General features: G+C 43.7%; 12 non-coding genes and 64 pseudogenes across 12 annotated transcripts; all 76 read left to right on the forward strand.

Annotated features, from left to right (window-relative positions):
- Positions 1–23: 23 nt before the first annotated feature.
- LOC135064159 (5S ribosomal RNA) lies at positions 24–142 on the forward strand. The gene has a single exon (XR_010250471.1). It is a non-coding gene; the product is annotated as a 5S ribosomal RNA (ribosomal RNA).
- A 118-nt stretch (positions 143–260) lies between these two features.
- Positions 261–379, forward strand: LOC134887878 (5S ribosomal RNA; annotated as a pseudogene).
- Positions 380–486: 107 nt separating this feature from the next.
- LOC134897096 (5S ribosomal RNA) lies at positions 487–605 on the forward strand (annotated as a pseudogene).
- A 107-nt stretch (positions 606–712) lies between these two features.
- Positions 713–831, forward strand: LOC134889312 (5S ribosomal RNA; annotated as a pseudogene).
- Positions 832–938: 107 nt separating this feature from the next.
- Positions 939–1,057, forward strand: LOC134886396 (5S ribosomal RNA). Its single transcript, XR_010170480.1, has one exon. It is a non-coding gene; the product is annotated as a 5S ribosomal RNA (ribosomal RNA).
- Positions 1,058–1,164: 107 nt separating this feature from the next.
- LOC134893554 (5S ribosomal RNA) lies at positions 1,165–1,283 on the forward strand (annotated as a pseudogene).
- Positions 1,284–1,390: 107 nt separating this feature from the next.
- LOC134893641 (5S ribosomal RNA) lies at positions 1,391–1,509 on the forward strand (annotated as a pseudogene).
- Positions 1,510–1,616: 107 nt separating this feature from the next.
- On the forward strand, positions 1,617–1,735 carry LOC134890366 (5S ribosomal RNA; annotated as a pseudogene).
- Positions 1,736–1,842: 107 nt separating this feature from the next.
- On the forward strand, positions 1,843–1,961 carry LOC134890598 (5S ribosomal RNA; annotated as a pseudogene).
- Positions 1,962–2,068: 107 nt separating this feature from the next.
- LOC134895355 (5S ribosomal RNA) lies at positions 2,069–2,187 on the forward strand (annotated as a pseudogene).
- A 107-nt stretch (positions 2,188–2,294) lies between these two features.
- On the forward strand, positions 2,295–2,413 carry LOC135068782 (5S ribosomal RNA). The gene has a single exon (XR_010254974.1). It is a non-coding gene; the product is annotated as a 5S ribosomal RNA (ribosomal RNA).
- A 107-nt stretch (positions 2,414–2,520) lies between these two features.
- Positions 2,521–2,639, forward strand: LOC134892376 (5S ribosomal RNA; annotated as a pseudogene).
- A 107-nt stretch (positions 2,640–2,746) lies between these two features.
- Positions 2,747–2,865, forward strand: LOC134894558 (5S ribosomal RNA; annotated as a pseudogene).
- A 107-nt stretch (positions 2,866–2,972) lies between these two features.
- LOC134898480 (5S ribosomal RNA) lies at positions 2,973–3,090 on the forward strand (annotated as a pseudogene).
- A 107-nt stretch (positions 3,091–3,197) lies between these two features.
- LOC134895953 (5S ribosomal RNA) lies at positions 3,198–3,316 on the forward strand (annotated as a pseudogene).
- A 107-nt stretch (positions 3,317–3,423) lies between these two features.
- Positions 3,424–3,542, forward strand: LOC134886958 (5S ribosomal RNA; annotated as a pseudogene).
- A 107-nt stretch (positions 3,543–3,649) lies between these two features.
- LOC134897460 (5S ribosomal RNA) lies at positions 3,650–3,767 on the forward strand (annotated as a pseudogene).
- A 107-nt stretch (positions 3,768–3,874) lies between these two features.
- LOC134893114 (5S ribosomal RNA) lies at positions 3,875–3,993 on the forward strand (annotated as a pseudogene).
- A 107-nt stretch (positions 3,994–4,100) lies between these two features.
- LOC134898108 (5S ribosomal RNA) lies at positions 4,101–4,219 on the forward strand (annotated as a pseudogene).
- Positions 4,220–4,326: 107 nt separating this feature from the next.
- LOC134896210 (5S ribosomal RNA) lies at positions 4,327–4,445 on the forward strand (annotated as a pseudogene).
- A 107-nt stretch (positions 4,446–4,552) lies between these two features.
- Positions 4,553–4,671, forward strand: LOC135070897 (5S ribosomal RNA). The gene has a single exon (XR_010257047.1). It is a non-coding gene; the product is annotated as a 5S ribosomal RNA (ribosomal RNA).
- Positions 4,672–4,778: 107 nt separating this feature from the next.
- LOC134889632 (5S ribosomal RNA) lies at positions 4,779–4,897 on the forward strand (annotated as a pseudogene).
- Positions 4,898–5,004: 107 nt separating this feature from the next.
- Positions 5,005–5,123, forward strand: LOC134892991 (5S ribosomal RNA; annotated as a pseudogene).
- Positions 5,124–5,230: 107 nt separating this feature from the next.
- LOC134890367 (5S ribosomal RNA) lies at positions 5,231–5,349 on the forward strand (annotated as a pseudogene).
- A 107-nt stretch (positions 5,350–5,456) lies between these two features.
- On the forward strand, positions 5,457–5,575 carry LOC134890599 (5S ribosomal RNA; annotated as a pseudogene).
- A 107-nt stretch (positions 5,576–5,682) lies between these two features.
- On the forward strand, positions 5,683–5,801 carry LOC134895356 (5S ribosomal RNA; annotated as a pseudogene).
- A 107-nt stretch (positions 5,802–5,908) lies between these two features.
- Positions 5,909–6,027, forward strand: LOC135068783 (5S ribosomal RNA). Its single transcript, XR_010254975.1, has one exon. It is a non-coding gene; the product is annotated as a 5S ribosomal RNA (ribosomal RNA).
- A 107-nt stretch (positions 6,028–6,134) lies between these two features.
- On the forward strand, positions 6,135–6,253 carry LOC134892377 (5S ribosomal RNA; annotated as a pseudogene).
- A 107-nt stretch (positions 6,254–6,360) lies between these two features.
- On the forward strand, positions 6,361–6,479 carry LOC134894559 (5S ribosomal RNA; annotated as a pseudogene).
- A 107-nt stretch (positions 6,480–6,586) lies between these two features.
- On the forward strand, positions 6,587–6,704 carry LOC134898481 (5S ribosomal RNA; annotated as a pseudogene).
- Positions 6,705–6,811: 107 nt separating this feature from the next.
- On the forward strand, positions 6,812–6,930 carry LOC134895955 (5S ribosomal RNA; annotated as a pseudogene).
- Positions 6,931–7,037: 107 nt separating this feature from the next.
- Positions 7,038–7,156, forward strand: LOC134886960 (5S ribosomal RNA; annotated as a pseudogene).
- Positions 7,157–7,263: 107 nt separating this feature from the next.
- On the forward strand, positions 7,264–7,381 carry LOC134897461 (5S ribosomal RNA; annotated as a pseudogene).
- A 107-nt stretch (positions 7,382–7,488) lies between these two features.
- LOC134893115 (5S ribosomal RNA) lies at positions 7,489–7,607 on the forward strand (annotated as a pseudogene).
- A 107-nt stretch (positions 7,608–7,714) lies between these two features.
- Positions 7,715–7,833, forward strand: LOC134898109 (5S ribosomal RNA; annotated as a pseudogene).
- A 107-nt stretch (positions 7,834–7,940) lies between these two features.
- On the forward strand, positions 7,941–8,059 carry LOC134896211 (5S ribosomal RNA; annotated as a pseudogene).
- A 107-nt stretch (positions 8,060–8,166) lies between these two features.
- LOC135070898 (5S ribosomal RNA) lies at positions 8,167–8,285 on the forward strand. Its single transcript, XR_010257048.1, has one exon. It is a non-coding gene; the product is annotated as a 5S ribosomal RNA (ribosomal RNA).
- Positions 8,286–8,392: 107 nt separating this feature from the next.
- Positions 8,393–8,511, forward strand: LOC134889633 (5S ribosomal RNA; annotated as a pseudogene).
- Positions 8,512–8,618: 107 nt separating this feature from the next.
- Positions 8,619–8,737, forward strand: LOC134892992 (5S ribosomal RNA; annotated as a pseudogene).
- Positions 8,738–8,844: 107 nt separating this feature from the next.
- LOC135064160 (5S ribosomal RNA) lies at positions 8,845–8,963 on the forward strand. The gene has a single exon (XR_010250472.1). It is a non-coding gene; the product is annotated as a 5S ribosomal RNA (ribosomal RNA).
- Positions 8,964–9,081: 118 nt separating this feature from the next.
- LOC134887879 (5S ribosomal RNA) lies at positions 9,082–9,200 on the forward strand (annotated as a pseudogene).
- A 107-nt stretch (positions 9,201–9,307) lies between these two features.
- Positions 9,308–9,426, forward strand: LOC134896403 (5S ribosomal RNA; annotated as a pseudogene).
- A 107-nt stretch (positions 9,427–9,533) lies between these two features.
- On the forward strand, positions 9,534–9,652 carry LOC134889314 (5S ribosomal RNA; annotated as a pseudogene).
- Positions 9,653–9,759: 107 nt separating this feature from the next.
- On the forward strand, positions 9,760–9,878 carry LOC134886397 (5S ribosomal RNA). Its single transcript, XR_010170481.1, has one exon. It is a non-coding gene; the product is annotated as a 5S ribosomal RNA (ribosomal RNA).
- Positions 9,879–9,985: 107 nt separating this feature from the next.
- Positions 9,986–10,104, forward strand: LOC134894047 (5S ribosomal RNA; annotated as a pseudogene).
- Positions 10,105–10,211: 107 nt separating this feature from the next.
- LOC134893918 (5S ribosomal RNA) lies at positions 10,212–10,330 on the forward strand (annotated as a pseudogene).
- A 107-nt stretch (positions 10,331–10,437) lies between these two features.
- On the forward strand, positions 10,438–10,556 carry LOC134889782 (5S ribosomal RNA; annotated as a pseudogene).
- Positions 10,557–10,663: 107 nt separating this feature from the next.
- Positions 10,664–10,782, forward strand: LOC134890600 (5S ribosomal RNA; annotated as a pseudogene).
- Positions 10,783–10,889: 107 nt separating this feature from the next.
- On the forward strand, positions 10,890–11,008 carry LOC134895357 (5S ribosomal RNA; annotated as a pseudogene).
- A 107-nt stretch (positions 11,009–11,115) lies between these two features.
- On the forward strand, positions 11,116–11,234 carry LOC134892566 (5S ribosomal RNA; annotated as a pseudogene).
- Positions 11,235–11,556: 322 nt separating this feature from the next.
- LOC134894789 (5S ribosomal RNA) lies at positions 11,557–11,675 on the forward strand (annotated as a pseudogene).
- A 107-nt stretch (positions 11,676–11,782) lies between these two features.
- On the forward strand, positions 11,783–11,901 carry LOC134888304 (5S ribosomal RNA; annotated as a pseudogene).
- A 107-nt stretch (positions 11,902–12,008) lies between these two features.
- Positions 12,009–12,127, forward strand: LOC134891249 (5S ribosomal RNA; annotated as a pseudogene).
- Positions 12,128–12,233: 106 nt separating this feature from the next.
- On the forward strand, positions 12,234–12,352 carry LOC134895422 (5S ribosomal RNA; annotated as a pseudogene).
- A 107-nt stretch (positions 12,353–12,459) lies between these two features.
- Positions 12,460–12,577, forward strand: LOC134895379 (5S ribosomal RNA; annotated as a pseudogene).
- A 107-nt stretch (positions 12,578–12,684) lies between these two features.
- LOC134895781 (5S ribosomal RNA) lies at positions 12,685–12,803 on the forward strand (annotated as a pseudogene).
- Positions 12,804–15,162: 2,359 nt separating this feature from the next.
- LOC134894253 (5S ribosomal RNA) lies at positions 15,163–15,281 on the forward strand (annotated as a pseudogene).
- A 107-nt stretch (positions 15,282–15,388) lies between these two features.
- On the forward strand, positions 15,389–15,507 carry LOC134889315 (5S ribosomal RNA; annotated as a pseudogene).
- Positions 15,508–15,614: 107 nt separating this feature from the next.
- LOC134886398 (5S ribosomal RNA) lies at positions 15,615–15,733 on the forward strand. Its single transcript, XR_010170482.1, has one exon. It is a non-coding gene; the product is annotated as a 5S ribosomal RNA (ribosomal RNA).
- Positions 15,734–15,840: 107 nt separating this feature from the next.
- On the forward strand, positions 15,841–15,959 carry LOC134893555 (5S ribosomal RNA; annotated as a pseudogene).
- Positions 15,960–16,066: 107 nt separating this feature from the next.
- LOC134892382 (5S ribosomal RNA) lies at positions 16,067–16,185 on the forward strand (annotated as a pseudogene).
- A 107-nt stretch (positions 16,186–16,292) lies between these two features.
- LOC134889783 (5S ribosomal RNA) lies at positions 16,293–16,411 on the forward strand (annotated as a pseudogene).
- A 107-nt stretch (positions 16,412–16,518) lies between these two features.
- LOC134890602 (5S ribosomal RNA) lies at positions 16,519–16,637 on the forward strand (annotated as a pseudogene).
- Positions 16,638–16,744: 107 nt separating this feature from the next.
- LOC134895358 (5S ribosomal RNA) lies at positions 16,745–16,863 on the forward strand (annotated as a pseudogene).
- Positions 16,864–16,970: 107 nt separating this feature from the next.
- LOC134891836 (5S ribosomal RNA) lies at positions 16,971–17,089 on the forward strand (annotated as a pseudogene).
- A 322-nt stretch (positions 17,090–17,411) lies between these two features.
- Positions 17,412–17,530, forward strand: LOC134893111 (5S ribosomal RNA; annotated as a pseudogene).
- Positions 17,531–17,637: 107 nt separating this feature from the next.
- On the forward strand, positions 17,638–17,756 carry LOC134888305 (5S ribosomal RNA; annotated as a pseudogene).
- Positions 17,757–17,863: 107 nt separating this feature from the next.
- On the forward strand, positions 17,864–17,982 carry LOC134886314 (5S ribosomal RNA). The gene has a single exon (XR_010170401.1). It is a non-coding gene; the product is annotated as a 5S ribosomal RNA (ribosomal RNA).
- Positions 17,983–18,088: 106 nt separating this feature from the next.
- Positions 18,089–18,207, forward strand: LOC134889873 (5S ribosomal RNA; annotated as a pseudogene).
- A 107-nt stretch (positions 18,208–18,314) lies between these two features.
- Positions 18,315–18,432, forward strand: LOC134895380 (5S ribosomal RNA; annotated as a pseudogene).
- Positions 18,433–18,539: 107 nt separating this feature from the next.
- LOC134895782 (5S ribosomal RNA) lies at positions 18,540–18,658 on the forward strand (annotated as a pseudogene).
- Positions 18,659–18,765: 107 nt separating this feature from the next.
- Positions 18,766–18,884, forward strand: LOC135068042 (5S ribosomal RNA). The gene has a single exon (XR_010254251.1). It is a non-coding gene; the product is annotated as a 5S ribosomal RNA (ribosomal RNA).
- Positions 18,885–18,991: 107 nt separating this feature from the next.
- LOC134887925 (5S ribosomal RNA) lies at positions 18,992–19,110 on the forward strand (annotated as a pseudogene).
- A 931-nt stretch (positions 19,111–20,041) lies between these two features.
- LOC134891759 (5S ribosomal RNA) lies at positions 20,042–20,160 on the forward strand (annotated as a pseudogene).
- Positions 20,161–22,747: 2,587 nt separating this feature from the next.
- Positions 22,748–22,866, forward strand: LOC134889843 (5S ribosomal RNA; annotated as a pseudogene).
- A 107-nt stretch (positions 22,867–22,973) lies between these two features.
- Positions 22,974–23,092, forward strand: LOC134885337 (5S ribosomal RNA). Its single transcript, XR_010169453.1, has one exon. It is a non-coding gene; the product is annotated as a 5S ribosomal RNA (ribosomal RNA).
- The last annotated feature ends 1,427 nt before the right edge of the window (positions 23,093–24,519 follow it).

Consider the following 24,519-nt stretch of genomic DNA (forward strand, 5'->3'; position numbering starts at 1 on the left):
TTCTAACAGAAACCACAAAGCTCATCTACAGCCACACCACACTGGATATGCCCAATCTCATCTGATCTTGGAAACTAAGCAGTGCTGGGCCGGGTTAGTACTTGGATGAGAGATCACCTGGGAATACAAGGTGCTGTAGATATTTTTATACTGCCAACACCGTTCTGCTGATGCATTCAGATGCATTCAATTTTCAAACTTTTTCATTTATTTACCAGCAGTTAGAAGTAGAAAAAGTTCTAACAGAAACCACAAAACTTGTCTACAGCCACACCACACTGGATACGCCCAATCTCATCTGATCTTGGAAGCTAAGCAGTGTTGGGCTTGGTTAGTACTTGGAAGGGAGACCACCAGGGAATACAAGGTGCTGTAGGTATTTTTATAGTGCCAACACAGTTCTCCTGATGCATTCCATTTTCAAACTTATTCATTTATGTACCAGTAGTTAGAAGTAGAAAAGTTCTAACAGAAAACACAAAACTCGTTAACAGCCACACCACACTGGATACGCTCAATCTCATCTGATCTTGGAAGCTAAGAAGTGTTGTGCTTGGTTAGTACTTGGATGGAAGACCACTTGGGAATACAAGGTGCTGTAGGTATTTTTATACTGCCAACACCGTTCTGTTGATGCATTCCATTTTCAAACTTATTCATTTATGTACCAGTAGTTAGAAGTAGAAAAGTTCTAACAGAAGCCACAAAGCTCATCTGCAGCCACACCACACTAGATATGCCCAATCTCATCTGATCTTGGAAGCTAAGCAGTGTTGGGCCTGGTTAGTACTTGGATGGGAAACCACCTGGGAATACAAGGTGCTGTAGGTATTTTTATACTGCCAACACCGTTCTGTTGATGCATTCCATTTTCAAACTTATTCATTTATGTACCAGTAGTTAGAAGTAGAAAAGTTCTAACAGAAACCACAAAAAATGTCTACAGCCACACCACACTGGATATGCCCAATCTCATCTGATCTTGGAAGCTAAGCAGTGTTGGGCTTGGTTAGTACTTGGATGGGAGACCACCAGGGAATACAAGGTGCTGTAGGTATTTTTATACTGCCAACACCGTTCTCCTGATGCATTCCATTTTCAAACTTACTCATTTATTTACCAGTAGTTAGAAGTAGAAAAGTTCTAACAGAAACCACAAAGCTCATCTACAGCCACACCACACTGGATACATCAAATCTCATCTGATCTTAGAAGCTAAGCAGTGTTGGGCCTGTTTAGTACTTGGATGGTAGACCACCTTGGAATACGAGTTGCTGTAGGTATTTTTATACTGCCAACACTGTTCTGTTGATGCATTCCATTTTCAAACTTATTCATTTATGTACCAGTAGTTAGAAGTAGAAAAGTTCTAACAGAGACAGCAAAACTCGTCTGCAGCCACACCACGCTGGATACGCCTAATCTCATCTGATCTTGGAAGCTAAGCAGTGTTGGGCTTGGTTAGTACTTGGATGGGAGACCACCTGGGAATAAAAGGTGCTGTGGGTATTTTTATACTGCCAACACCGTTCTGTTGATGCATTCCATTTTCAAACTTATTCATTTATGTACCAGTAGTAAGAAGTAGAAAAGTTCTAACAGAAACCACAAAGCTCATCTACAGCCACACCACACTGGATACGCCCAATCTCATCTGATCTTAGAAGCTAAGCAGTGTTGGGCTTGGTTAGTACTTGGATGGGGGACCACCTGGGAATAGAAGGTGCTGTAGGTATTTTTATACTGCCAACACCGTTCTGTTGATGCATTCCATTTTCATACTTATTCATTTATGTACCAGTAGTTAGAAGTAGAAAACTTCTAACAGAAACCACAAAGCTCATCTACAGCCACACCACACTGGATAAGCCCAATCTCATCTGATCTTTGAAACTAAGCAGTGCTGGGCCTGGTTAGTACTTGGATGGGAGACCACCTGGGAATACAAGGTGCTGTAGGTATTTTTATACTGCCAACACCGTTCTGCTGATGCATTCCATTTTCAAACTTATTCATTTATTTACCAGTAGTTAGAAGTAGAAAAGTTCTAACAGAAACCACAAAGCTCATCTACAGCCACACCATACTGGGTACGCCAAATCTCATCTGATATTGGAAGCTAAGCAGTGTTGGGCTTGGTTAGTACTTGGAAGGGAGACCACCTGGGAATACAAGGTGCTGTAGGTATTTTTATACTGCCAATACCGTTCTGTTGATGCATTCCATTTTCAAACTTATTCATTTATGTACCAGTAGTTAGAAGTAGAAAAGTTCTAACAGAAACCACAAAACTTATCTACAGCCACACCTCACTGGATACGTCCAATCTCATCTGATCTTGGAAGCTAAGCAGTGATGGGCCGTTTTAGTACTTGGATGGGAGACCACCTGGGAATACAAGGTGCTGTAGGTATTTTTATACTGCCAACACCGTTCTGTTGATGCATTCCATTTTCAAACTTATTCATTTATGTACCAGTAGTTAGAAGTAGAAAAGTTCTAACAGAAACCACAAAACTCGTCTACAGCTACACCACACTGGATACGCCCAATCTCATCTGATCTTGAAAGCTAAGCAGTGCTGGGCTTGGTTAGTACTTGGAAGGGAGACCACCTGGGAATACATGGTGCTGTAGGTATTTTAATAGTGCCAACACCGTTCTCCTGATGTATTCCATTTTCAAACTTATTCATTTATGTACCAGTAGTTAGAAGTAGAAAAGTTCTAACAGAAAACACAAAGCTCATCTACAGCCACACCACACTAGATACGCCCAATCTCATCTGATCTTGGAAACTAAGCAGTACTGGGCCTGGTTAGTACTTGGATGGTAGACCACCTGGGAATACAAGGTGCTGTAGGTATTTTTATACTGCCAACACCGTTCTGTTGATGCATTCCATCTTCAAACTTATTCATTTATGTACCAGTAGTTAGAAGTAGAAAAGTTCTAACAGAAACCTCAAAGCTTGTCTACAGCCACACCACACTGGATACGCCCAACTCATCAGATCTTGGAAGGTAAGCAGTGTTGGGTTTGGTTAATACTTGGATGGGAGACCGCATAGGAATACAAAGTGCTCTAGGTATTTTTATACTGCCAACACCGTTCTGTTGATGCATTCTATTTTCAAACTTATTAATTTATGTACCAGTAGTAAGAAGTAGAAAAGTTCTAACAGAAACCACAAAGCTCATCTACAGCCACACCACACAGGATACGCCCAATCTCATCTGATCTTAGAAGCTGAGCAGTGTTGGTCCTGGTTAGTACTTGGATGGGAAACCACATGGGAATACAAGGTGCTGTAGGTATTTTTATACTGCCAATACCGTTCTGTTGATGCATTCCATTTTCAAACTTTTTCATTTATTTACCAGTAGTTAGAAGCAGAAAAGTTCTAACAGAAACCACAAAGCTAATCTACAGCCACACCACACTGGAAACGCCCAATCTCATCTGATCTTGGAAGCTAAGCAGTGTTGGGCCTGTTTAGTACTTGGATGGTAAACCACCTGGGAATACAAGATGCTGTAGGTATTTTTATACTGCCAACACCGTTCTGTTGATGCATTCCATTTTCAAACTTATTCATTTATGTACCAGTAGTTAGAAGTAGAAAATTTCTAACAGAAACCACAAAACTCGTCTACAGCCACACCACACTGGATACGCCTAATCTCATCTGATCTTGGAAGCCAAGCAGTGTTCGGCTTGGTTAGTACTTGGATGGAGACCACCTGGGAATAAAAGGTGCTGTAGGTATTTTTATACTGCCAACACCGTTCTCCTGATGCGTTCCATTTTCAAACTTATTCATTTATGTACCAGTAGTAAGAAGTAGAAAAGTTCTAACAGAAACCACAAAGCTCGTCTACAGCCACACCACACTGGATAAGCCCAATCTCATCAGGTCTTGGAAGCTAAGCAGTGTTGGGCTTGGTTAGTACTTGGATGGGAGACCGCCTAGGAATACAAGGTGCTGTAGGTGTTTTTATACTGCCAACACCGTTCTGTTGATGCATTCCATTTTCAAACTTATTCATTTATGTACCAGTAGTTAGAAGTAGAAAAGTTCTAACAAAAAGCACAAAGCTCGTCTACAGCCACACCAAACTGGATATGCCCAATCTTATCTGATCTTGGAAGCTAAGCAGTGTTGGGCTTGGTTAGTGCTTTGATTGAAGACCACCTGGGAATACAAGGTGCTGTAGGTATTTTTATACTGCCAACACCGTTCTGTTGATGCATTCTATTTTCAAACTTATTCATTTATGTACCAGTAGTTAAAAGTAGAAAATTTCTAACAGAAACCACAAAGCTCATTTATATACACACCACACTGGATGCGCCCAATTTCATCTGATCTTGGAAGCTAAGCAGTGTTGGGCCTGTTTAGTACTTGGATGGGAGACCACCTGGGAGTACAAGGTGCAGTAGGTATTTTTATACTGCCAACACCGTTCTGTTGATGCATTCCATTTTCAAACTTATTCATTCATGTACCAGTAGATGGAAGTAGAAAAGTTCTAACAGAAACCACAAAGCTCATCTACAGCCACACCACACTGGATGCGCCCAATCTCATCTGATCTTGGAAACTAAGCAGTGTTGGGCCAGGTTAGTACTTGGACGGGAGACCACCTGGGAATACAAGGTGCTGTAGGTATTTTTATACTGCAAACACCGTTCTGTTGATGCATTCCATTTTCAAACTTATTCATTTATGTACCAGTAGTTAGAAGTAGAAAAGTTCTAACAGAAACCACAAAAAATGTCTACAGCAACACCACACTGGATATGCCCAATCTCATCTGATCTTGGAAGCTAAGCAGTGTTGGGCTTGGTTAGTACTTGGATGGGAGACCACCAGGGAATACAAGGTGCTGTAGGTATTTTTATACTGCCAACACCGTTCTCCTGATGCATTCCATTTTCAAACTTATTCATTTATTTACCAGTAGTTAGAAGTAGAAAAGTTCTAACAGAAACCACAAAGCTCATCTACAGCTACACTACACTGGATACACCAAATCTCATCTGATCTTAGAAGCTAAGCAGTGTTGGGCCTGGTTAGTACTTGGATGGGAAACCACCTGGGAATACAAGGTGCTGAAGGTATTTTTATACTGCCAACACCGTTCTGTTGATGCATTCCATTTTCAAACTTATTCATTTATGTACCAGTAGTAAGAAGTAGAAAAGTTCTAACAGAAACCACAAAGCTCATCTACAGCCACACCACACTGGATACGCCCAATCTCATCTGATCTTAGAAGCTAAGCAGTGTTGGGCTTGGTTAGTACTTGGATGGGGGACCACCTGGGAATAGAAGGTGCTGTAGGTATTTTTATACTGCCAACACCGTTCTGTTGATGCATTCCATTTTCATACTTATTCATTTATGTACCAGTAGTTAGAAGTAGAAAACTTCTAACAGAAACCACAAAGCTCATCTACAGCCACACCACACTGGATAAGCCCAATCTCATCTGATCTTTGAAACTAAGCAGTGCTGGGCCTGGTTAGTACTTGGATGGGAGACCACCTGGGAATACAAGGTGCTGTAGGTATTTTTATACTGCCAACACCGTTCTGCTGATGCATTCCATTTTCAAACTTATTCATTTATTTACCAGTAGTTAGAAGTAGAAAAGTTCTAACAGAAACCACAAAGCTCATCTACAGCCACACCATACTGGGTACGCCAAATCTCATCTGATATTGGAAGCTAAGCAGTGTTGGGCTTGGTTAGTACTTGGAAGGGAGACCACCTGGGAATACAAGGTGCTGTAGGTATTTTTATACTGCCAATACCGTTCTGTTGATGCATTCCATTTTCAAACTTATTCATTTATGTACCAGTAGTTAGAAGTAGAAAAGTTCTAACAGAAACCACAAAACTTATCTACAGCCACACCTCACTGGATACGTCCAATCTCATCTGATCTTGGAAGCTAAGCAGTGATGGGCCGTTTTAGTACTTGGATGGGAGACCACCTGGGAATACAAGGTGCTGTAGGTATTTTTATACTGCCAACACCGTTCTGTTGATGCATTCCATTTTCAAACTTATTCATTTATGTACCAGTAGTTAGAAGTAGAAAAGTTCTAACAGAAACCACAAAACTCGTCTACAGCTACACCACACTGGATACGCCCAATCTCATCTGATCTTGAAAGCTAAGCAGTGCTGGGCTTGGTTAGTACTTGGAAGGGAGACCACCTGGGAATACATGGTGCTGTAGGTATTTTAATAGTGCCAACACCGTTCTCCTGATGTATTCCATTTTCAAACTTATTCATTTATGTACCAGTAGTTAGAAGTAGAAAAGTTCTAACAGAAAACACAAAGCTCATCTACAGCCACACCACACTAGATACGCCCAATCTCATCTGATCTTGGAAACTAAGCAGTACTGGGCCTGGTTAGTACTTGGATGGTAGACCACCTGGGAATACAAGGTGCTGTAGGTATTTTTATACTGCCAACACCGTTCTGTTGATGCATTCCATCTTCAAACTTATTCATTTATGTACCAGTAGTTAGAAGTAGAAAAGTTCTAACAGAAACCTCAAAGCTTGTCTACAGCCACACCACACTGGATACGCCCAACTCATCAGATCTTGGAAGGTAAGCAGTGTTGGGTTTGGTTAATACTTGGATGGGAGACCGCATAGGAATACAAAGTGCTCTAGGTATTTTTATACTGCCAACACCGTTCTGTTGATGCATTCTATTTTCAAACTTATTAATTTATGTACCAGTAGTAAGAAGTAGAAAAGTTCTAACAGAAACCACAAAGCTCATCTACAGCCACACCACACAGGATACGCCCAATCTCATCTGATCTTAGAAGCTGAGCAGTGTTGGTCCTGGTTAGTACTTGGATGGGAAACCACATGGGAATACAAGGTGCTGTAGGTATTTTTATACTGCCAATACCGTTCTGTTGATGCATTCCATTTTCAAACTTTTTCATTTATTTACCAGTAGTTAGAAGCAGAAAAGTTCTAACAGAAACCACAAAGCTAATCTACAGCCACACCACACTGGAAACGCCCAATCTCATCTGATCTTGGAAGCTAAGCAGTGTTGGGCCTGTTTAGTACTTGGATGGTAAACCACCTGGGAATACAAGATGCTGTAGGTATTTTTATACTGCCAACACCGTTCTGTTGATGCATTCCATTTTCAAACTTATTCATTTATGTACCAGTAGTTAGAAGTAGAAAATTTCTAACAGAAACCACAAAACTCGTCTACAGCCACACCACACTGGATACGCCTAATCTCATCTGATCTTGGAAGCCAAGCAGTGTTCGGCTTGGTTAGTACTTGGATGGAGACCACCTGGGAATAAAAGGTGCTGTAGGTATTTTTATACTGCCAACACCGTTCTCCTGATGCGTTCCATTTTCAAACTTATTCATTTATGTACCAGTAGTTAGAAGTAGAAAAGTTCTAACAGAAACCACAAAGCTCGTCTACAGCCACACCACACTGGATAAGCCCAATCTCATCAGGTCTTGGAAGCTAAGCAGTGTTGGGCTTGGTTAGTACTTGGATGGGAGACCGCCTAGGAATACAAGGTGCTGTAGGTGTTTTTATACTGCCAACACCGTTCTGTTGATGCATTCCATTTTCAAACTTATTCATTTATGTACCAGTAGTTAGAAGTAGAAAAGTTCTAACAAAAAGCACAAAGCTCGTCTACAGCCACACCAAACTGGATATGCCCAATCTTATCTGATCTTGGAAGCTAAGCAGTGTTGGGCTTGGTTAGTGCTTTGATTGAAGACCACCTGGGAATACAAGGTGCTGTAGGTATTTTTATACTGCCAACACCGTTCTGTTGATGCATTCTATTTTCAAACTTATTCATTTATGTACCAGTAGTTAAAAGTAGAAAATTTCTAACAGAAACCACAAAGCTCATTTATATACACACCACACTGGATGCGCCCAATTTCATCTGATCTTGGAAGCTAAGCAGTGTTGGGCCTGTTTAGTACTTGGATGGGAGACCACCTGGGAGTACAAGGTGCAGTAGGTATTTTTATACTGCCAACACCGTTCTGTTGATGCATTCCATTTTCAAACTTATTCATTCATGTACCAGTAGATGGAAGTAGAAAAGTTCTAACAGAAACCACAAAGCTCATCTACAGCCACACCACACTGGATGCGCCCAATCTCATCTGATCTTGGAAACTAAGCAGTGTTGGGCCAGGTTAGTACTTGGACGGGAGACCACCTGGGAATACAAGGTGCTGTAGGTATTTTTATACTGCAAACACCGTTCTGTTGATGCATTCCATTTTCAAACTTATTCATTTATGTACCAGTAGTTAGAAGTAGAAAAGTTCTAACAGAAACCACAAAAAATGTCTACAGCAACACCACACTGGATATGCCCAATCTCATCTGATCTTGGAAGCTAAGCAGTGTTGGGCTTGGTTAGTACTTGGATGGGAGACCACCAGGGAATACAAGGTGCTGTAGGTATTTTTATACTGCCAACACCGTTCTCCTGATGCATTCCATTTTCAAACTTATTCATTTATTTACCAGTAGTTAGAAGTAGAAAAGTTCTAACAGAAACCACAAAGCTCATCTACAGCTACACTACACTGGATACACCAAATCTCATCTGATCTTAGAAGCTAAGCAGTGTTGGGCCTGGTTAGTACTTGGATGGGAAACCACCTGGGAATACAAGGTGCTGAAGGTATTTTTATACTGCCAACACCGTTCTGTTGATGCATTCCATTTTCAAACTTATTCATTTATGTACCAGTAGTTAGAAGTAGAAAAGTTCTAACAGAAACCACAAAGCTCATCTACAGCCACACCACACTGGATATGCCCAATCTCATCTGATCTTGGAAACTAAGCAGTGCTGGGCCGGGTTAGTACTTGGATGAGAGATCACCTGGGAATACAAGGTGCTGTAGATATTTTTATACTGCCAACACCGTTCTGCTGATGCATTCAGATGCATTCAATTTTCAAACTTTTTCATTTATTTACCAGCAGTTAGAAGTAGAAAAAGTTCTAACAGAAACCACAAAACTTGTCTACAGCCACACCACACTGGATACGCCCAATCTCATCTGATCTTGGAAGCTAAGCAGTGTTGGGCTTGGTTAGTACTTGGAAGGGAGACCACCAGGGAATACAAGGTGCTGTAGGTATTTTTATAGTGCCAACACAGTTCTCCTGATGCATTCCATTTTCAAACTTATTCATTTATGTACCAGTAGTTAGAAGTAGAAAAGTTCTAACAGAAAACACAAAACTCGTTAACAGCCACACCACACTGGATACGCCCAATCTCATCTGATCTTGGAAGCTAAGAAGTGTTGTGCTTGGTTAGTACTTGGATGGAAGACCACTTGGGAATACAAGGTGCTGTAGGTATTTTTATACTGCCAACACCGTTCTGTTGATGCATTCCATTTTCAAACTTATTCATTTATGTACCAGTAGTTAGAAGTAGAAAAGTTCTAACAGAAGCCACAAAGCTCATCTGCAGCCACACCACACTAGATATGCCCAATCTCATCTGATCTTGGAAGCTAAGCAGTGTTGGGCCTGGTTAGTACTTGGATGGGAAACCACCTGGGAATACAAGGTGCTGTAGGTATTTTTATACTGCCAACACCGTTCTGTTGATGCATTCCATTTTCAAACTTATTCATTTATGTACCAGTAGTTAGAAGTAGAAAAGTTCTAACAGAAACCACAAAAAATGTCTACAGCCACACCACACTGGATATGCCCAATCTCATCTGATCTTGGAAGCTAAGCAGTGTTGGGCTTGGTTAGTACTTGGATGGGAGACCACCAGGGAATACAAGGTGCTGTAGGTATTTTTATACTGCCAACACCGTTCTCCTGATGCATTCCATTTTCAAACTTACTCATTTATTTACCAGTAGTTAGAAGTAGAAAAGTTCTAACAGAAACCACAAAGCTCATCTACAGCCACACCACACTGGATACATCAAATCTCATCTGATCTTAGAAGCTAAGCAGTGTTGGGCCTGTTTAGTACTTGGATGGTAGACCACTTTGGAATACGAGTTGCTGTAGGTATTTTTATACTGCCAACACTGTTCTGTTGATGCATTCCATTTTCAAACTTATTCATTTATGTACCAGTAGTTAGAAGTAGAAAAGTTCTAACAGAGACAGCAAAACTCGTCTACAGCCACACCATGCTGGATACGCCTAATCTCATCTGATCTTGGAAGCTAAGCAGTGTTGGGCTTGGTTAGTACTTGGATGGGAGACCACCTGGGAATAAAAGGTGCTGTGGGTATTTTTATACTGCCAACACCGTTCTGTTGATGCATTCCATTTTCAAACTTATTCATTTATGTACCAGTAGTAAGAAGTAGAAAAGTTCTAACAGAAACCACAAAGCTCATCTACAGCCACACCACACTGGATACGCCCAATCTCATCTGATCTTAGAAGCTAAGCAGTGTTGGGCTTGGTTAGTACTTGGATGGGAGACCACCTGGGAATAGAAGGTGCTGTAGGTATTTTTATACTGCCAACACCGTTCTGTTGATGCATTCCATTTTCATACTTATTCATTTATGTACCAGTAGTTAGAAGTAGAAAACTTCTAACAGAAACCACAAAGCTCATCTACAGCCACACCACACTGGATAAGCCCAATCTCATCTGATCTTTGAAACTAAGCAGTGCTGGGCCTGGTTAGTACTTGGATGGGAGACCACCTGGGAATACAAGGTGCTGTAGGTATTTTTATACTGCCAACACCGTTCTGCTGATGCATTCCATTTTCAAACTTATTCATTTATTTACCAGTAGTTAGAAGTAGAAAAGTTCTAACAGAAACCACAAAGCTCATCTACAGCCACACCATACTGGGTACGCCAAATCTCATCTGATATTGGAAGCTAAGCAGTGTTGGGCTTGGTTAGTACTTGGAAGGGAGACCACCTGGGAATACAAGGTGCTGTAGGTATTTTTATAGTGCCAACACCGTTCTCCTGATGCATTCCATTTTCAAACTTGTTAATTTATGTACTAGTAGTTAGAAGTAGAAAAGTTCTAACAGAAACCACAAAACTCGTCTACAGCAACACCACACTGGATAAGCCCAATCTCATCTGATCTTGGAAGCTAAGCAGTGTTGGGCTTGGTTAGTACTTGGAAGGGAGACCACCTGGGAATACAAGGTGCTGTAGGTATTTTTATACTGCCAACACCGTTCTCCTGATGCATTCCATTTTCAAACTTATTCATTTATGTACCAGTAGTTAGAAGTAGAAAAGTTCTAACAGAAAACACAAAGCTCGTCTACAGCCACACCACACTGGATACACCAAATCTCATCTGATCTTGGAAGTTAAGCAGTGTTGTACTTGGATGGGAGACCACCTGGGAATACAAGGTGCTGTAGGTATTTTTATACTGCCAACACCGTTCTGTTGATGCATTCCATTTTCAAACTTGTTCATTTATGTACCAGTAGTTAGAAGTAGAAAAGTTCTAACAGAAACCACAAAAAATGTCTACAGCCACACCACACTGGATATGCCCAATCTCATCTGATCTTGGAAGCTAAGCAGTGCTGTGCTTGGTTAGTACTTGGGTGGGAGACCACCTGGGAATACAAGGTGCAGTAGGTATTTTTATACTGCCAACACCGTTCTGTTGATGTATTCCATTTTCAAACTTATTCATTTATGTACCAGTAGTTAGAAGTAGAAAAGTTCTAACAGAAACCACAAAGCTCATCTACAGCCACACCACACTATATACGCCCAATCTCATCTGATCTTGGAAACTAAGCAGTGCTGGGCCTGGTTAGTACTTGGATGGGAGACCACCTGGGAATACAAGGTGCTGTAGATATTTTTATACTGCCAACACCGTTCTGTTGATGCATTCCATTTTCAAACTTCTTAATTTATTTACCAGTTGTTAGAAGTAGATAAGTTCTAACAGAAACCACAAAGCTCATCTACAGCCACACCATACTGGATATGCCCAATCTCATCTGATCTTGGAAGCTAAGCAGTGTTGGGCTTGTTTGGTATTTGGGTGGGAGACCACCTGGGAATACAAGGTGCTGTAGGTATTTTTATACTGCCAACACCGTTCTGTTGATGCATTCCATTTTCAAACTTATTCATTTATGTACCAGTAGTTAGAAGTAGAATAGTTCTAACAGAAACCACAAAATCTTCTACAGCCACACCACACTGGATACGCCCAATCTCATCTAATTTTGGAAGCTAAGCAGTGTTGGGCTTGTTTAGTACTTGGATTGGAGACCACCTGGGAACACAAGGTGCTGTAGGTATTTTTATACTGCCAACAAAGTTCTCCTGATGCATTCCATTTTCAAACTTATTCATTTATTTACCAGTAGTTAGAAGTAGAAAAGTTCTAACAGAAACCACAAAGCTCGTCTGCAGCCACACCACACTGGATACGCCCAACTCATCTGATCTTGGAAGCTAAGCAGTGTTGGGCTTGGTTAGTACTTGGATGGGAGACCACCTAGGAATACAAGGTGCTGTAGGTATTTTTATACTGCCAACACCGTTCTGTTGATGCATTCCATTTTCAAACTTATTCATTTATGTACCAGTAGTTAGAAGTAGAAAAGTTCTAACAGAAACCACAAAGCTCATCTACAGCCACACTACACTGGATATGCCCAATCTCATTTGATCTTAGAAGCTAAGCAGTGTTGGGCCTGGTTAGTACGTGGAAGGGAAACCACCTGGGAATACAAGGTGCTGTAGGTATTTTTATACTGCCAACACCGTTCTGTTGATGCATTCCATTTTCAAACTTATTCATTTATGTACCAGTAGTTAGAAGCAGGGGTGTATCTTCCTATTGGCCAGGATGGCACTTGCCAGGGGCGCTGGCCAAGAGGGGGGCGCCGCCCGGCAGTGCCACCTGCGCCAGGGGATAGATTGACATAGTAGTTCTCACCGAGTACATCCCTTAGCAGTGCTCATCCACTGCCCGACTCTCAGAAGCGTATTGCACTCTGACACTCTCTGTGACTACAGTCATAATGATGGTGAATATAGCCGGGGAGCGGGGTACTTCCAGGTATGGGGAGGGGCAAAGCACCTCCTCTTCCTCATCCGCTCCCCTTCTCATTGGTCCCACGCAGTCTTTCACCAAACACCAGCCACTACATTCAGCACCAGTCAGCAGTGCAGCATGAGCATACCTGTACATTTTCTGCTGTACCGTAGCTAAACTGCATGGTCTAGGGGTGCACAAGCAGGTGGGGGGACACCTGGGGGTTGGGGGCGGGTCACCCGTGGCAAGAAATGTTAAAGGTCCTTGCAGGCTGCTGGACATCACGCCAGGTTCAATGTTGAATGTCCCCCGGAATTTCTGTATGGAATACTCCATTTCTGCTCAGATGGGAGGGGCTGGGTAGATGCTACAGAGCCAATAAGAGCAGGATAGGGAGGGGATCCAGCGTCAGTGGGTGGGCTGGATGTCGGAGGCCAGCGTTATAGGTTTAGTCACTATGTAGTTGGCGGGGCTTGACTGTGTGACAAGCAAGCAGACCAAACTTTGCTCACAGTCTACACTGATAAGCAGAGCCCACGGGGGGTACTATCCATTGTCGGCTTGAGGGCTATTCGACCAGTGTGGTCAAACTGCGGCGCCACTCCATATGGGCCTCAGTGAGGCTGCTGCCGATGGGACCAATCTTTCCTGGCAGCACCTATTAAATATCTTTTGACCCCATGACCCTCAGAGTGTAGCGCGTGTGGCATGCTGCTGGCCCATCTTCAACCCATTTATTGCAGCTGCTGCCTCTGCAGAAGCAACCGCGCCAGTGTGCTTGCTGCTTGCAATGTACCCCGCTGTCCCCACTCCCCTGCAGTTCCCTTTCTGCAATGCAGCCAGGCTGCAAGGTTAGGCATACAGTGGGCGGGGAATGAGACAATATAAAGTTTTATCCCACCCTGAGTGAATAAGCGCCTTATCCCACCCCACAGTCACCGTGACCCACTCATCCAGCCAGCCAGAGAGATGATCAGTCCTTGGCCAGTCTGGTGCAAGGTGTGTTGCTTCCCTTTAAATTGTGCAGGTGAGTGCCATTTCAAGTGACCGGCTGCCAGTAGAGAGATGAAGAGCAGAGCTGGGTTTACACCATTCCATCTGGCCTCTCCCTACCACTGTTAGCCCTGTGCCTACACCTACTGCCCATTATCCTCATGATGCCACCTGCGGATTGCTACTTGGGTGAGCGAGTACAGGACCTTTATAAAACATAACCTTATCCTTGTCATCTTGTATAGCTCATAAGGAAATTAATACATATGATATGCGTTTGGGATGCCGGCTGTCAAAATATAGACAGCGACATCCCGGTGATAAATTCCCTACGCTTACTAATTAAGCTAAACCTGATTCCTTACGACCCTATAACTCCCCCTCAGTATCCCTGCCCTCACCCACCCTATAATTCCCCCTCAGTGTCCCTGCCCTCACCCTCTCCTGTAACCCCCCCCTCCTCAGTGTCCCTGGCCTCACTCTCCCTATAACTCCCCCTCAGCCCTCACCCACCCTATAATTCCCCCTCAGTGTCCCTGCCCTCATCCTCTCCTGTAACTCCCCCTCAGTGTCCCTGCCCTCCCCCTCTCTTGTAACTCCCCCTCAGTATCCCTGGCCTCACTCTCCCTATAACTCCCCCTCAGCCCTCACCAACCCTATAATTCCCCCTCAGTGTCCCTGCCCTCATCCTCTCCTGTAACTCCCCCTCAGTGTCCCTGCCCTCCCCCTCTCTTGTAACTCCCCCTCAGAATCCCTGGCCTCACTCTCCCTATAACTCCCCTCAGTGTCCCTGCCCTCACCTGTAACTCCCCCTCAGTGTCCCTGCCCTCACCCTCACCTGTAACTCCCCCTCAGTGTCCCTGCCCTCACCCTCACCTGTAACTCCCCCTCAGTGCCCCTGCACTCACCCTATCCTGTAACTCCCCCTCAGTATACCTGCCCACCCCTGTAACTTCGCCTCTGTGTCCCGGGGGGGTGGGGGAGCGCCAGTCGCTTAATTTGCTATGGGCGCTTGGGCCCCTAGATACACCCCTGGTTAGAAGTAGAAAAGTTCTAACAGAAACCGCAAAGCTCATCTACAGCCACACCACACTGGATACGCCCAATCTCATCTGATCTTGGAAGCTAAGAAGTGTTGTGCTTGGTTAGTACTTGGATGGAAGACCACTTGGGAATACAAGGTGCTGTAGGTATTTTTATACTGCCAACGCCGTTCTGTTGATGCATTCCATTTTCAAACTTATTCATTTATGTACCAGTAGTTAGAAGTAGAAAAGTTCTAACAGAAGCCACAAAGCTCATCTGCAGCCACACCACACTAGATATGCCCAATCTCATCTGATCTTGGAAGCTAAGCAGTGTTGGGCCTGGTTAGTACTTGGATGGGAAACCACCTGGGAATACAAGGTGCTGTAGGTATTTTTATACTGCCAACACCGTTCTGTTGATGCATTCCATTTTCAAACTTATTCATTTATGTACCAGTAGTTAGAAGTAGAAAAGTTCTAACAGAAACCACAAAAAATGTCTACAGCCACACCACACTGGATATGCCCAATCTCATCTGATCTTGGAAGCTAAGCAGTGTTGGGCTTGGTTAGTACTTGGATGGGAGACCACCAGGGAATACAAGGTGCTGTAGGTATTTTTATACTGCCAACACCGTTCTCCTGATGCATTCCATTTTCAAACTTACTCATTTATTTACCAGTAGTTAGAAGTAGAAAAGTTCTAACAGAAACCACAAAGCTCATCTACAGCCACACCACACTGGATACATCAAATCTCATCTGATCTTAGAAGCTAAGCAGTGTTGGGCCTGTTTAGTACTTGGATGGTAGACCACCTTGGAATACGAGTTGCTGTAGGTATTTTTATACTGCCAACACTGTTCTGTTGATGCATTCCATTTTCAAACTTATTCATTTATGTACCAGTAGTTAGAAGTAAAAAAGTTCTAACAGAAACCGCAAAACTCGTCTACAGCCACACCACGCTGGATACGCCTAATCTCATCTGATCTTGGAAGCTAAGCAGTGTTGGGCTTGGTTAGTACTTGGATGGGAGACCACCTGGGAATAAAAGGTGCTGTGGGTATTTTTATACTGCCAACACCGTTCTGTTGATGCATTCCATTTTCAAACTTATTCATTTATGTACCAGTAGTAAGAAGTAGAAAAGTTCTAACAGAAACCACAAAGCTCATCTACAGCCACACCACACTGGATACGCCCAATCTCATCTGATCTTAGAAGCTAAGCAGTGTTGGGCTTGGTTAGTACTTGGATGGGAGACCACCTGGGAATAGAAGGTGCTGTAGGTATTTTTATACTGCCAACACCGTTCTGTTGATGCATTCCATTTTCATACTTATTCATTTATGTACCAGTAGTTAGAAGTAGAAAACTTCTAACAGAAACCACAAAGCTCATCTACAGCCACACCACACTGGATAAGCCCAATCTCATCTGATCTTTGAAACTAAGCAGTGCTGGGCCTGGTTAGTACTTGGATGGGAGACCACCTGGGAATACAAGGTGCTGTAGGTATTTTTATACTGCCAACACCGTTCTGCTGATGCATTCCATTTTCAAACTTATTCATTTATTTACCAGTAGTTAGAAGTAGAAAAGTTCTAACAGAAACCACAAAGCTCATCTACAGCCACACCATACTGGGTACGCCAAATCTCATCTGATATTGGAAGCTAAGCAGTGTTGGGCTTGGTTAGTACTTGGAAGGGAGACCACCTGGGAATACAAGGTGCTGTAGGTATTTTTATAGTGCCAACACCGTTCTCCTGATGCATTCCATTTTCAAACTTGTTAATTTATGTACTAGTAGTTAGAAGTAGAAAAGTTCTAACAGAAACCACAAAACTCGTCTACAACAACACCACACTGGATACGCCCAATCTCATCTGATCTTGGAAGCTAAGCAGTGTTGGGCTTGGTTAGTACTTGGAAGGGAGACCACCTGGGAATACAAGGTGCTGTAGGTATTTTTATACTGCCAACACCGTTCTCCTGATGCATTCCATTTTCAAACTTATTCATTTATGTACCAGTAGTTAGAAGTAGAAAAGTTCTAACAGAAAACACAAAGCTCGTCTACAGCCACACCACACTGGATACACCAAATCTCATCTGATCTTGGAAGTTAAGCAGTGTTGTACTTGGATGGGAGACCACCTGGGAATACAAGGTGCTGTAGGTATTTTTATACTGCCAACACCGTTCTGTTGATGCATTCCATTTTCAAACTTATTCATTTATGTACCAGTAGTTAGAAGTAGAAAAGTTCTAACAGAAACCACAAAAAATGTCTACAGCCACACCACACTGGATATGCCCAATCTCATCTGATCTTGGAAGCTAAGCAGTGTTGTGCTTGGTTAGTACTTGGGTGGGAGACCACCTGGGAATACAAGGTGCAGTAGGCATTTTTATACTGCCAACACCGTTCTGTTGATGTATTCCATTTTCAAACTTATTCATTTATGTACCAGTAGTTAGAAGTAGAAAAGTTCTAACAGAAACCACAAAGCTCATCTACAGCCACACCACACTATATACGCCCAATCTCATCTGATCTTGGAAACTAAGCAGTGCTGGGCCTGGTTAGTACTTGGATGGGAGACCACCTGGGAATACAAGGTGCTGTAGATATTTTTATACTGCCAACACCGTTCTGTTGATGCATTCCATTTTCAAACTTCTTCATTTATTTACCAGTTGTTAGAAGTAGATAAGTTCTAACAGAAACCACAAAGCTCATCTACAGCCACACCATACTGGATACACCCAATCTCATCTGATCTTGGAAGCTAAGCAGTGTTGGGCTTGTTTGGTATTTGGGTGGGAGACCACCTGGGAATACAAGGTGCTGTAGGTATTTTTATACTGCCAACACCGTTCTCCTGATGCATTCCATTTTCAAACTTATTCATTTATGTACCAGTAGTTAGAAGTAGAATAGTTCTAACAGAAACCACAAAATCTTCTACAGCCACACCACACTGGATACACCCAATCTCATCTAATTTTGGAAGCTAAGCAGTGTTGGGCTTGTTTAGTACTTGGATGGGAGACCACCTGGGAACACAAGGTGCTGTAGGTATTTTTATACTGCCAACAAAGTTCTCCTGATGCATTCCATTTTCAAACTTATTCATTTATTTACCAGTAGTTAGAAGTAGAAAAGTTCTAACAGAAACCACAAAGCTCGTCTGCAGCCACACCACACTGGATACGCCCAACTCATCTGATCTTGGAAGCTAAGCAGTGTTGGGCTTGGTTAGTACTTGGATGGGAGACCACCTAGGAATACAAGGTGCTGTAGGTATTTTTATACTGCCAACACCGTTCTGTTGATGCATTCCATTTTCAAACTTATTCATTTATGTACCAGTAGTTAGAAGTAGAAAAGTTCTAACAGAAACCACAAAGCTCATCTACAGCCACACTACACTGGATATGCCCAATCTCATTTGATCTTAGAAGCTAAGCAGTGTTGGGCCTGGTTAGTACGTGGAAGGGAAACCACCTGGGAATACAAGGTGCTGTAGGTATTTTTATACTGCCAACACCGTTCTGTTGATGCATTCCATTTTCAAACTTATTCATTTATGTACCAGTAGTTAGAAGTAGAAAAGTTCTAACAGAAACCACAAAACTCATCTACAGCCACACCACACTGGATACGCCCAATCTCGTCTGATCTTGGAAACTAAGCAGTGCTGGGCCTGGTTAGTACTTGGATGGGAGACCACCTGGGAATACAAGGTGCTGTAGATTTTTTTATACTGCCAACACCGTTCTGCTGATGCATTCCATTTTCAAACTTTTTCATTTATTTACCAGTAGTTAGAAGTAGAAAAGTTCTAACAGAAACCACAAAGCTCATCTACAGCCACACCATACTGGATACGCCCAATCTCATCTGATCTTGGAAGCTAAGCAGTGTTGGGCCTGTTTAGTACTTTAACGGGAGACCACCTGGGAATACAAGGTGCTGTAGGTATTTTTATACTGCCAACACTGTTCTGTTGACACTACAAGAATGTTAAGCCCTTCCTACACACTCAGCGCAACAACCAAATTTATATACACATGTCCCTTTGTTCTCTTTCTTGGACGTTGATGACTCCTTTTTTCAAGTCTTCTGACGGCTTGATCTCTATTCCGTGTACTCCAAAATGTGAAAACAAAAATAACAACCACCAATGTGTAGTATTTTCTTGTTTACAAATAGTCTCTATATCAATTGTCTTTATATTGTAGTTTTAACTCCAGCGTACCAAGACTCACACAGAATAAGGTTAATATGTGCTCATAAAGGTATCTTTATCCTTTTTACTTTCAGTCATCCAGTGTCCAATTCACCATAAAATGTGGTGATAATATGAAATCTTAAAGTGAAGAATAGTCTGATTGGGAGCATACCCTCAGACTCACATAAAAAAATGCAAACTGCACACACATCTAGGTTTCTTTGGGGTGTAGCGCACTGCGTACCCGAACTCACACTGCACGAAGTAGGATGACTCTCATAAAGGTATCTTTCAGAAATTATGATCCGTCAGTCCTTTCTCTTCCCAGAAGTCTTGTGTATTCAGTGTTAGCGTGAAAAAAAATATATACAATAGTGTGTAGTATGTTCTTGTAGAACAGTATAAATTCAACAAGAACAATACGGACCTATTCGTACCTAAACACTAGACATAACATGTGCCAAAAAAAGAATTAATTGGTGCCCTTCCTCTTAACTCCTCTGTGTATTGAGACTACACCACAACGTGTAGAAAAAGACAGTGGAAGAGAGATTTGTAGAAAAAGAGAGTCATATGGGATGCGTACCCCAAAACTCATGTTGATGCATTCCATTTTCAAATTTATTCATTTATGTACCAGTAGTTAGAAGTAGAAAAGTTCTAACAGAAACCACAAAACTCGTCTGCAGCCACACCACACTGGATACGCCCAATCTCATCTGATCTTGGAAGCTAAGCAGTGTTGGGCTTGGTTAGTACTTGGAAGGGAGACCACCTGGAAATACAAGGTGCTGTAGGTATTTTTATAGTGCCAACACCGTTCTCCTGATGCATTCCATTTTCAAACTTATTCATTTATGTACCAGTAGTTAGAAGTATAAAAGTTCTAACAGAAAACACAAAGCTCGTCTACAGCCACACCACACTGAATATATGCCCAATCTTATCTGATCTTTGAAGCTAAGCAGTGTTGTGCTTGGTTAGTACTTGGATGGGAGACCAATTGGTAATAAAAGGTGCTGTAGGTATTTTTATACTGCCAACACCGTTCTGTTGATGCATTCCATTTTCAAACTTATTAATTTATGTACCAGTAGTAAGAAGCAGGGGTGTATCTTCCTATTGGCCAGGATGGCACTTGCCAGGGGCGCTGGCCAAGAGGGGGGCGCCGCCCGGCAGTGCCACCTGCGCCAGGGGATAGATTGACATAGTAGTTCTCACCGAGTACATCCCTTAGCAGTGCTCATCCACTGCCCGACTCTCAGAAGCGTATTGCACTCTGACACTCTCTGTGACTACAGTCATAATGATGGTGAATATAGCCGGGGAGCGGGGTACTTCCAGGTATGGGGAGGGGCAAAGCACCTCCTCTTCCTCATCCGCTCCCCTTCTCATTGGTCCCACGCAGTCTTTCACCAAACACCAGCCACTACATTCAGCACCAGTCAGCAGTGCAGCATGAGCATACCTGTACATTTTCTGCTGTACCGTAGCTAAACTGCATGGTCTAGGGGTGCACAAGCAGGTGGGGGGACACCTGGGGGTTGGGGGCGGGTCACCCGTGGCAAGAAATGTTAAAGGTCCTTGCAGGCTGCTGGACATCACGCCAGGTTCAATGTTGAATGTCCCCCGGAATTTCTGTATGGAATACTCCATTTCTGCTCAGATGGGAGGGGCTGGGTAGATGCTACAGAGCCAATAAGAGCAGGATAGGGAGGGGATCCAGCGTCAGTGGGTGGGCTGGATGTCGGAGGCCAGCGTTATAGGTTTAGTCACTATGTAGTTGGCGGGGCTTGACTGTGTGACAAGCGAGCAGACCAAACTTTGCTCACAGTCTACACTGATAAGCAGAGCCCACGGGGGGTACTATCCATTGTCGGCTTGAGGGCTATTCGACCAGTGTGGTCAAACTGCGGCGCCACCCCATATGGGCCTCAGTGAGGCTGCTGCCGATGGGACCAATCTTTCCTGGCAGCACCTATTAAATATCTTTTGACCCCATGACCCTCAGAGTGTAGCGCGTGTGGCATGCTGCTGGCCCATCTTCAACCCATTTATTGCAGCTGCTGCCTCTGCAGAAGCAACCGCGCCAGTGTGCTTGCTGCTTGCAATGTACCCCGCTGTCCCCACTCCCCTGCAGTTCCCTTTCTGCAATGCAGCCAGGCTGCAAGGTTAGGCATACAGTGGGCGGGGAATGAGACAATATAAAGTTTTATCCCACCCTGAGTGAATAAGCGCCTTATCCCACCCCACAGTCACCGTGACCCACTCATCCAGCCAGCCAGAGAGATGATCAGTCCTTGGCCAGTCTGGTGCAAGGTGTGTTGCTTCCCTTTAAATTGTGCAGGTGAGTGCCATTTCAAGTGACCGGCTGCCAGTAGAGAGATGAAGAGCAGAGCTGGGTTTACACCATTCCATCTGGCCTCTCCCTACCACTGTTAGCCCTGTGCCTACACCTACTGCCCATTATCCTCATGATGCCACCTGCGGATTGCTACTTGGGTGAGTGAGTACAGGACCTTTATAAAACATAACCTTATCCTTGTCATCTTGTATAGCTCATAAGGAAATTAATACATGTGATATGCGTTTGGGATGCCGGCTGTCAAAATACAGACAGCGACATCCCGGTGATAAATTCCCTACGCTTACTAATTAAGCTAAACCTGATTCCTTACGACCCTATAACTCCCCCTCAGTATCCCTGCCCTCACCCACCCTATAATTCCCCCTCAGTGTCCCTGCCCTCACCCTCTCCTGTAACCCCCCCCTCCTCAGTGTCCCTGGCCTCACTCTCCCTATAACTCCCCCTCAGCCCTCACCCACCCTATAATTCCCCCTCAGTGTCCCTGCCCTCATCCTCTCCTGTAACTCCCCCTCAGTGTCCCTGCCCTCCCCCTCTCTTGTAACTCCCCCTCAGTATCCCTGGCCTCACTCTCCCTATAACTCCCCCTCAGCCCTCACCCACCCTATAATTCCCCCTCAGTGTCCCTGCCCTCATCCTCTCCTGTAACTCCCCCTCAGTGTCCCTGCCCTCCCCCTCTCTTGTAACTCCCCCTCAGAATCCCTGACCTCACTCTCCCTATAACTCCCCTCAGTGTCCCTGCCCTCACCTGTAACTCCCCCTCAGTGTCCCTGCCCTCACCCTCACCTGTAACTCCCCCTCAGTGTCCCTGCCCTCACCCTCACCTGTAACTCCCCCTCAGTGCCCCTGCACTCACCCTATCCTGTAACTCCCCCTCAGTATACCTGCCCACCCCTGTAACTTCGCCTCTGTGTCCCGGGGGGGTGGGGGAGCGCCAGTCGCTTAATTTGCTATGGGCGCTTGGGCCCCTAGATACACCCCTGGTTAGAAGTAGAAAAGTTCTAACAGAAACCGCAAAGCTCATCTACAGCCACACCACACTAGATACGCCCAATCTCATCTGATCTTAGAAGCTAAGCAGTGTTGGGCCTGGTTAGTACTTGGATGGGAAACCACCTGGGAATACAAGGTGCTGTAGGTATTTTTATACTGCCAACACCGTTCTGTTGATGCATTCCATTTTCAAACTTTTTCATTTATGTACCAGTAGTTAGAAGTAGAAAAGTTCTAACAGAAACCGCAAAGCTCATCTACAGCCACACCACACTAGATACGCCCAATCTCATCTGATCTTAGAAGCTAAGCAGTGTTGGGCCTGGTTAGTACTTGGATGGGAGACCACCTGGGAATACAAGGTGCTGTAGATATTTTTATACTGTCAACACCGTTCTGCTGATGCATTCCATTTTCAAACTTTTTCATTTATTTACCAGTTGTTAGAAGTAGAAAAGTTCTAACAGAAACCTTTGGATTTCAGTATCAGCTGTATACGGATGATACTGAAATCTACCTATCCTCCCCTAATTTGTCACCAGCATTATTGGTCCGCGTCACTGAATGTCTTTCTGCCATTTCCATTTCCAACTCAAACAGAATATTTTCCAAAAATATTTCCCACATTCAATTGGTCTGTAAATATTGCTACATGCATGCTAAAGAACATATCCAAAATGCGACCATACCTTACACAAGACACTGCAAAAACTGTAATCCATGTATCATTATCTCCCACATTGATTAATGCAATAGTCTTCTTACTGGTCTTACCAAAATATAACTCTCACCACTACGATCCATTTTAAGTGCAGCTGTGAGGCTAATCTACCTCACTAGATGTTCATCGTTGCAGATCCACTCTGTCAGTCCCTACATTGGTTACCTGTATTCTACCATATTCAATATAAAATAGTTTTACTCGCACACAAGGCCATTAACCAAATTACACTAATGTACATCTCTATGCTTATCTCAAAATATCTCCAAACCTAACCTCTTCGGAGAGGGGTTGCAGAATCACTCTTTGGCAAGGCTGTCCCATTGAAAGTAACAGGCTAACGCCATCTTGCAGTCCATGTATGCAAGATCCAAAAAGCTAAGCATTTCAGATCTTGTTAAATACTGTCCCCATAGAAATCTATGAAGCTGGAAGCTGTGATGATTGGTAGCCAGAAAGCAGGAGATATCTCCGATATCTCTGATATATCCTGCTTTCTAACATCTTATAGCAACACTTAATTCTGCACTTTAAACACGAGGAAACAATAGATTATTCATATTTTAAAGGCAGATGTATATAAATAGAAAATACATACAATATACCGATGTCCGGGATCCTGGATTTCATGATCCCGACAGCGGGATCCCGGCCACCAATATGCCGACAGCGGGGTGAACGCTAGAAAGTCCCTTGTGGGCTCGCTGCGCTTACCACACTGAGGGCACAGTGGCTCGCTGCTCTCACCATATGCTATATTTTCCCTCTATGGGTATCGTGGATACCCATAGAGGGAGAAAAGCCTGTGGCGTGGGAATTCCGGCGTCGGTATTTCACCGCATTTCGGTATTCCGTCTACGGCACTGTGACTGCCAAGGTCCCGGCAGGCGGTCTTGTGATTGCCTCCCATAAATAGGCCCCTACATGCGCAGAAGCTTTAGTTAACGTTGCCGCGATCGTGGCTGTGGCTGGCGGCAGCGGCCTGCATAGGGGGTGTTGACGACCAGCCAATGAGGGGCAACAAGCAACATTACTGACAGCCCCACAGGTCAGTGCTGCTACTGCAGCATATGGGTTGAT

The sequence above is a fragment of the Pseudophryne corroboree genome, chromosome 3 (genome assembly GCF_028390025.1).
Source record: "Pseudophryne corroboree isolate aPseCor3 chromosome 3, aPseCor3.hap2, whole genome shotgun sequence".
Taxonomy (NCBI): domain Eukaryota; kingdom Metazoa; phylum Chordata; class Amphibia; order Anura; family Myobatrachidae; genus Pseudophryne; species Pseudophryne corroboree.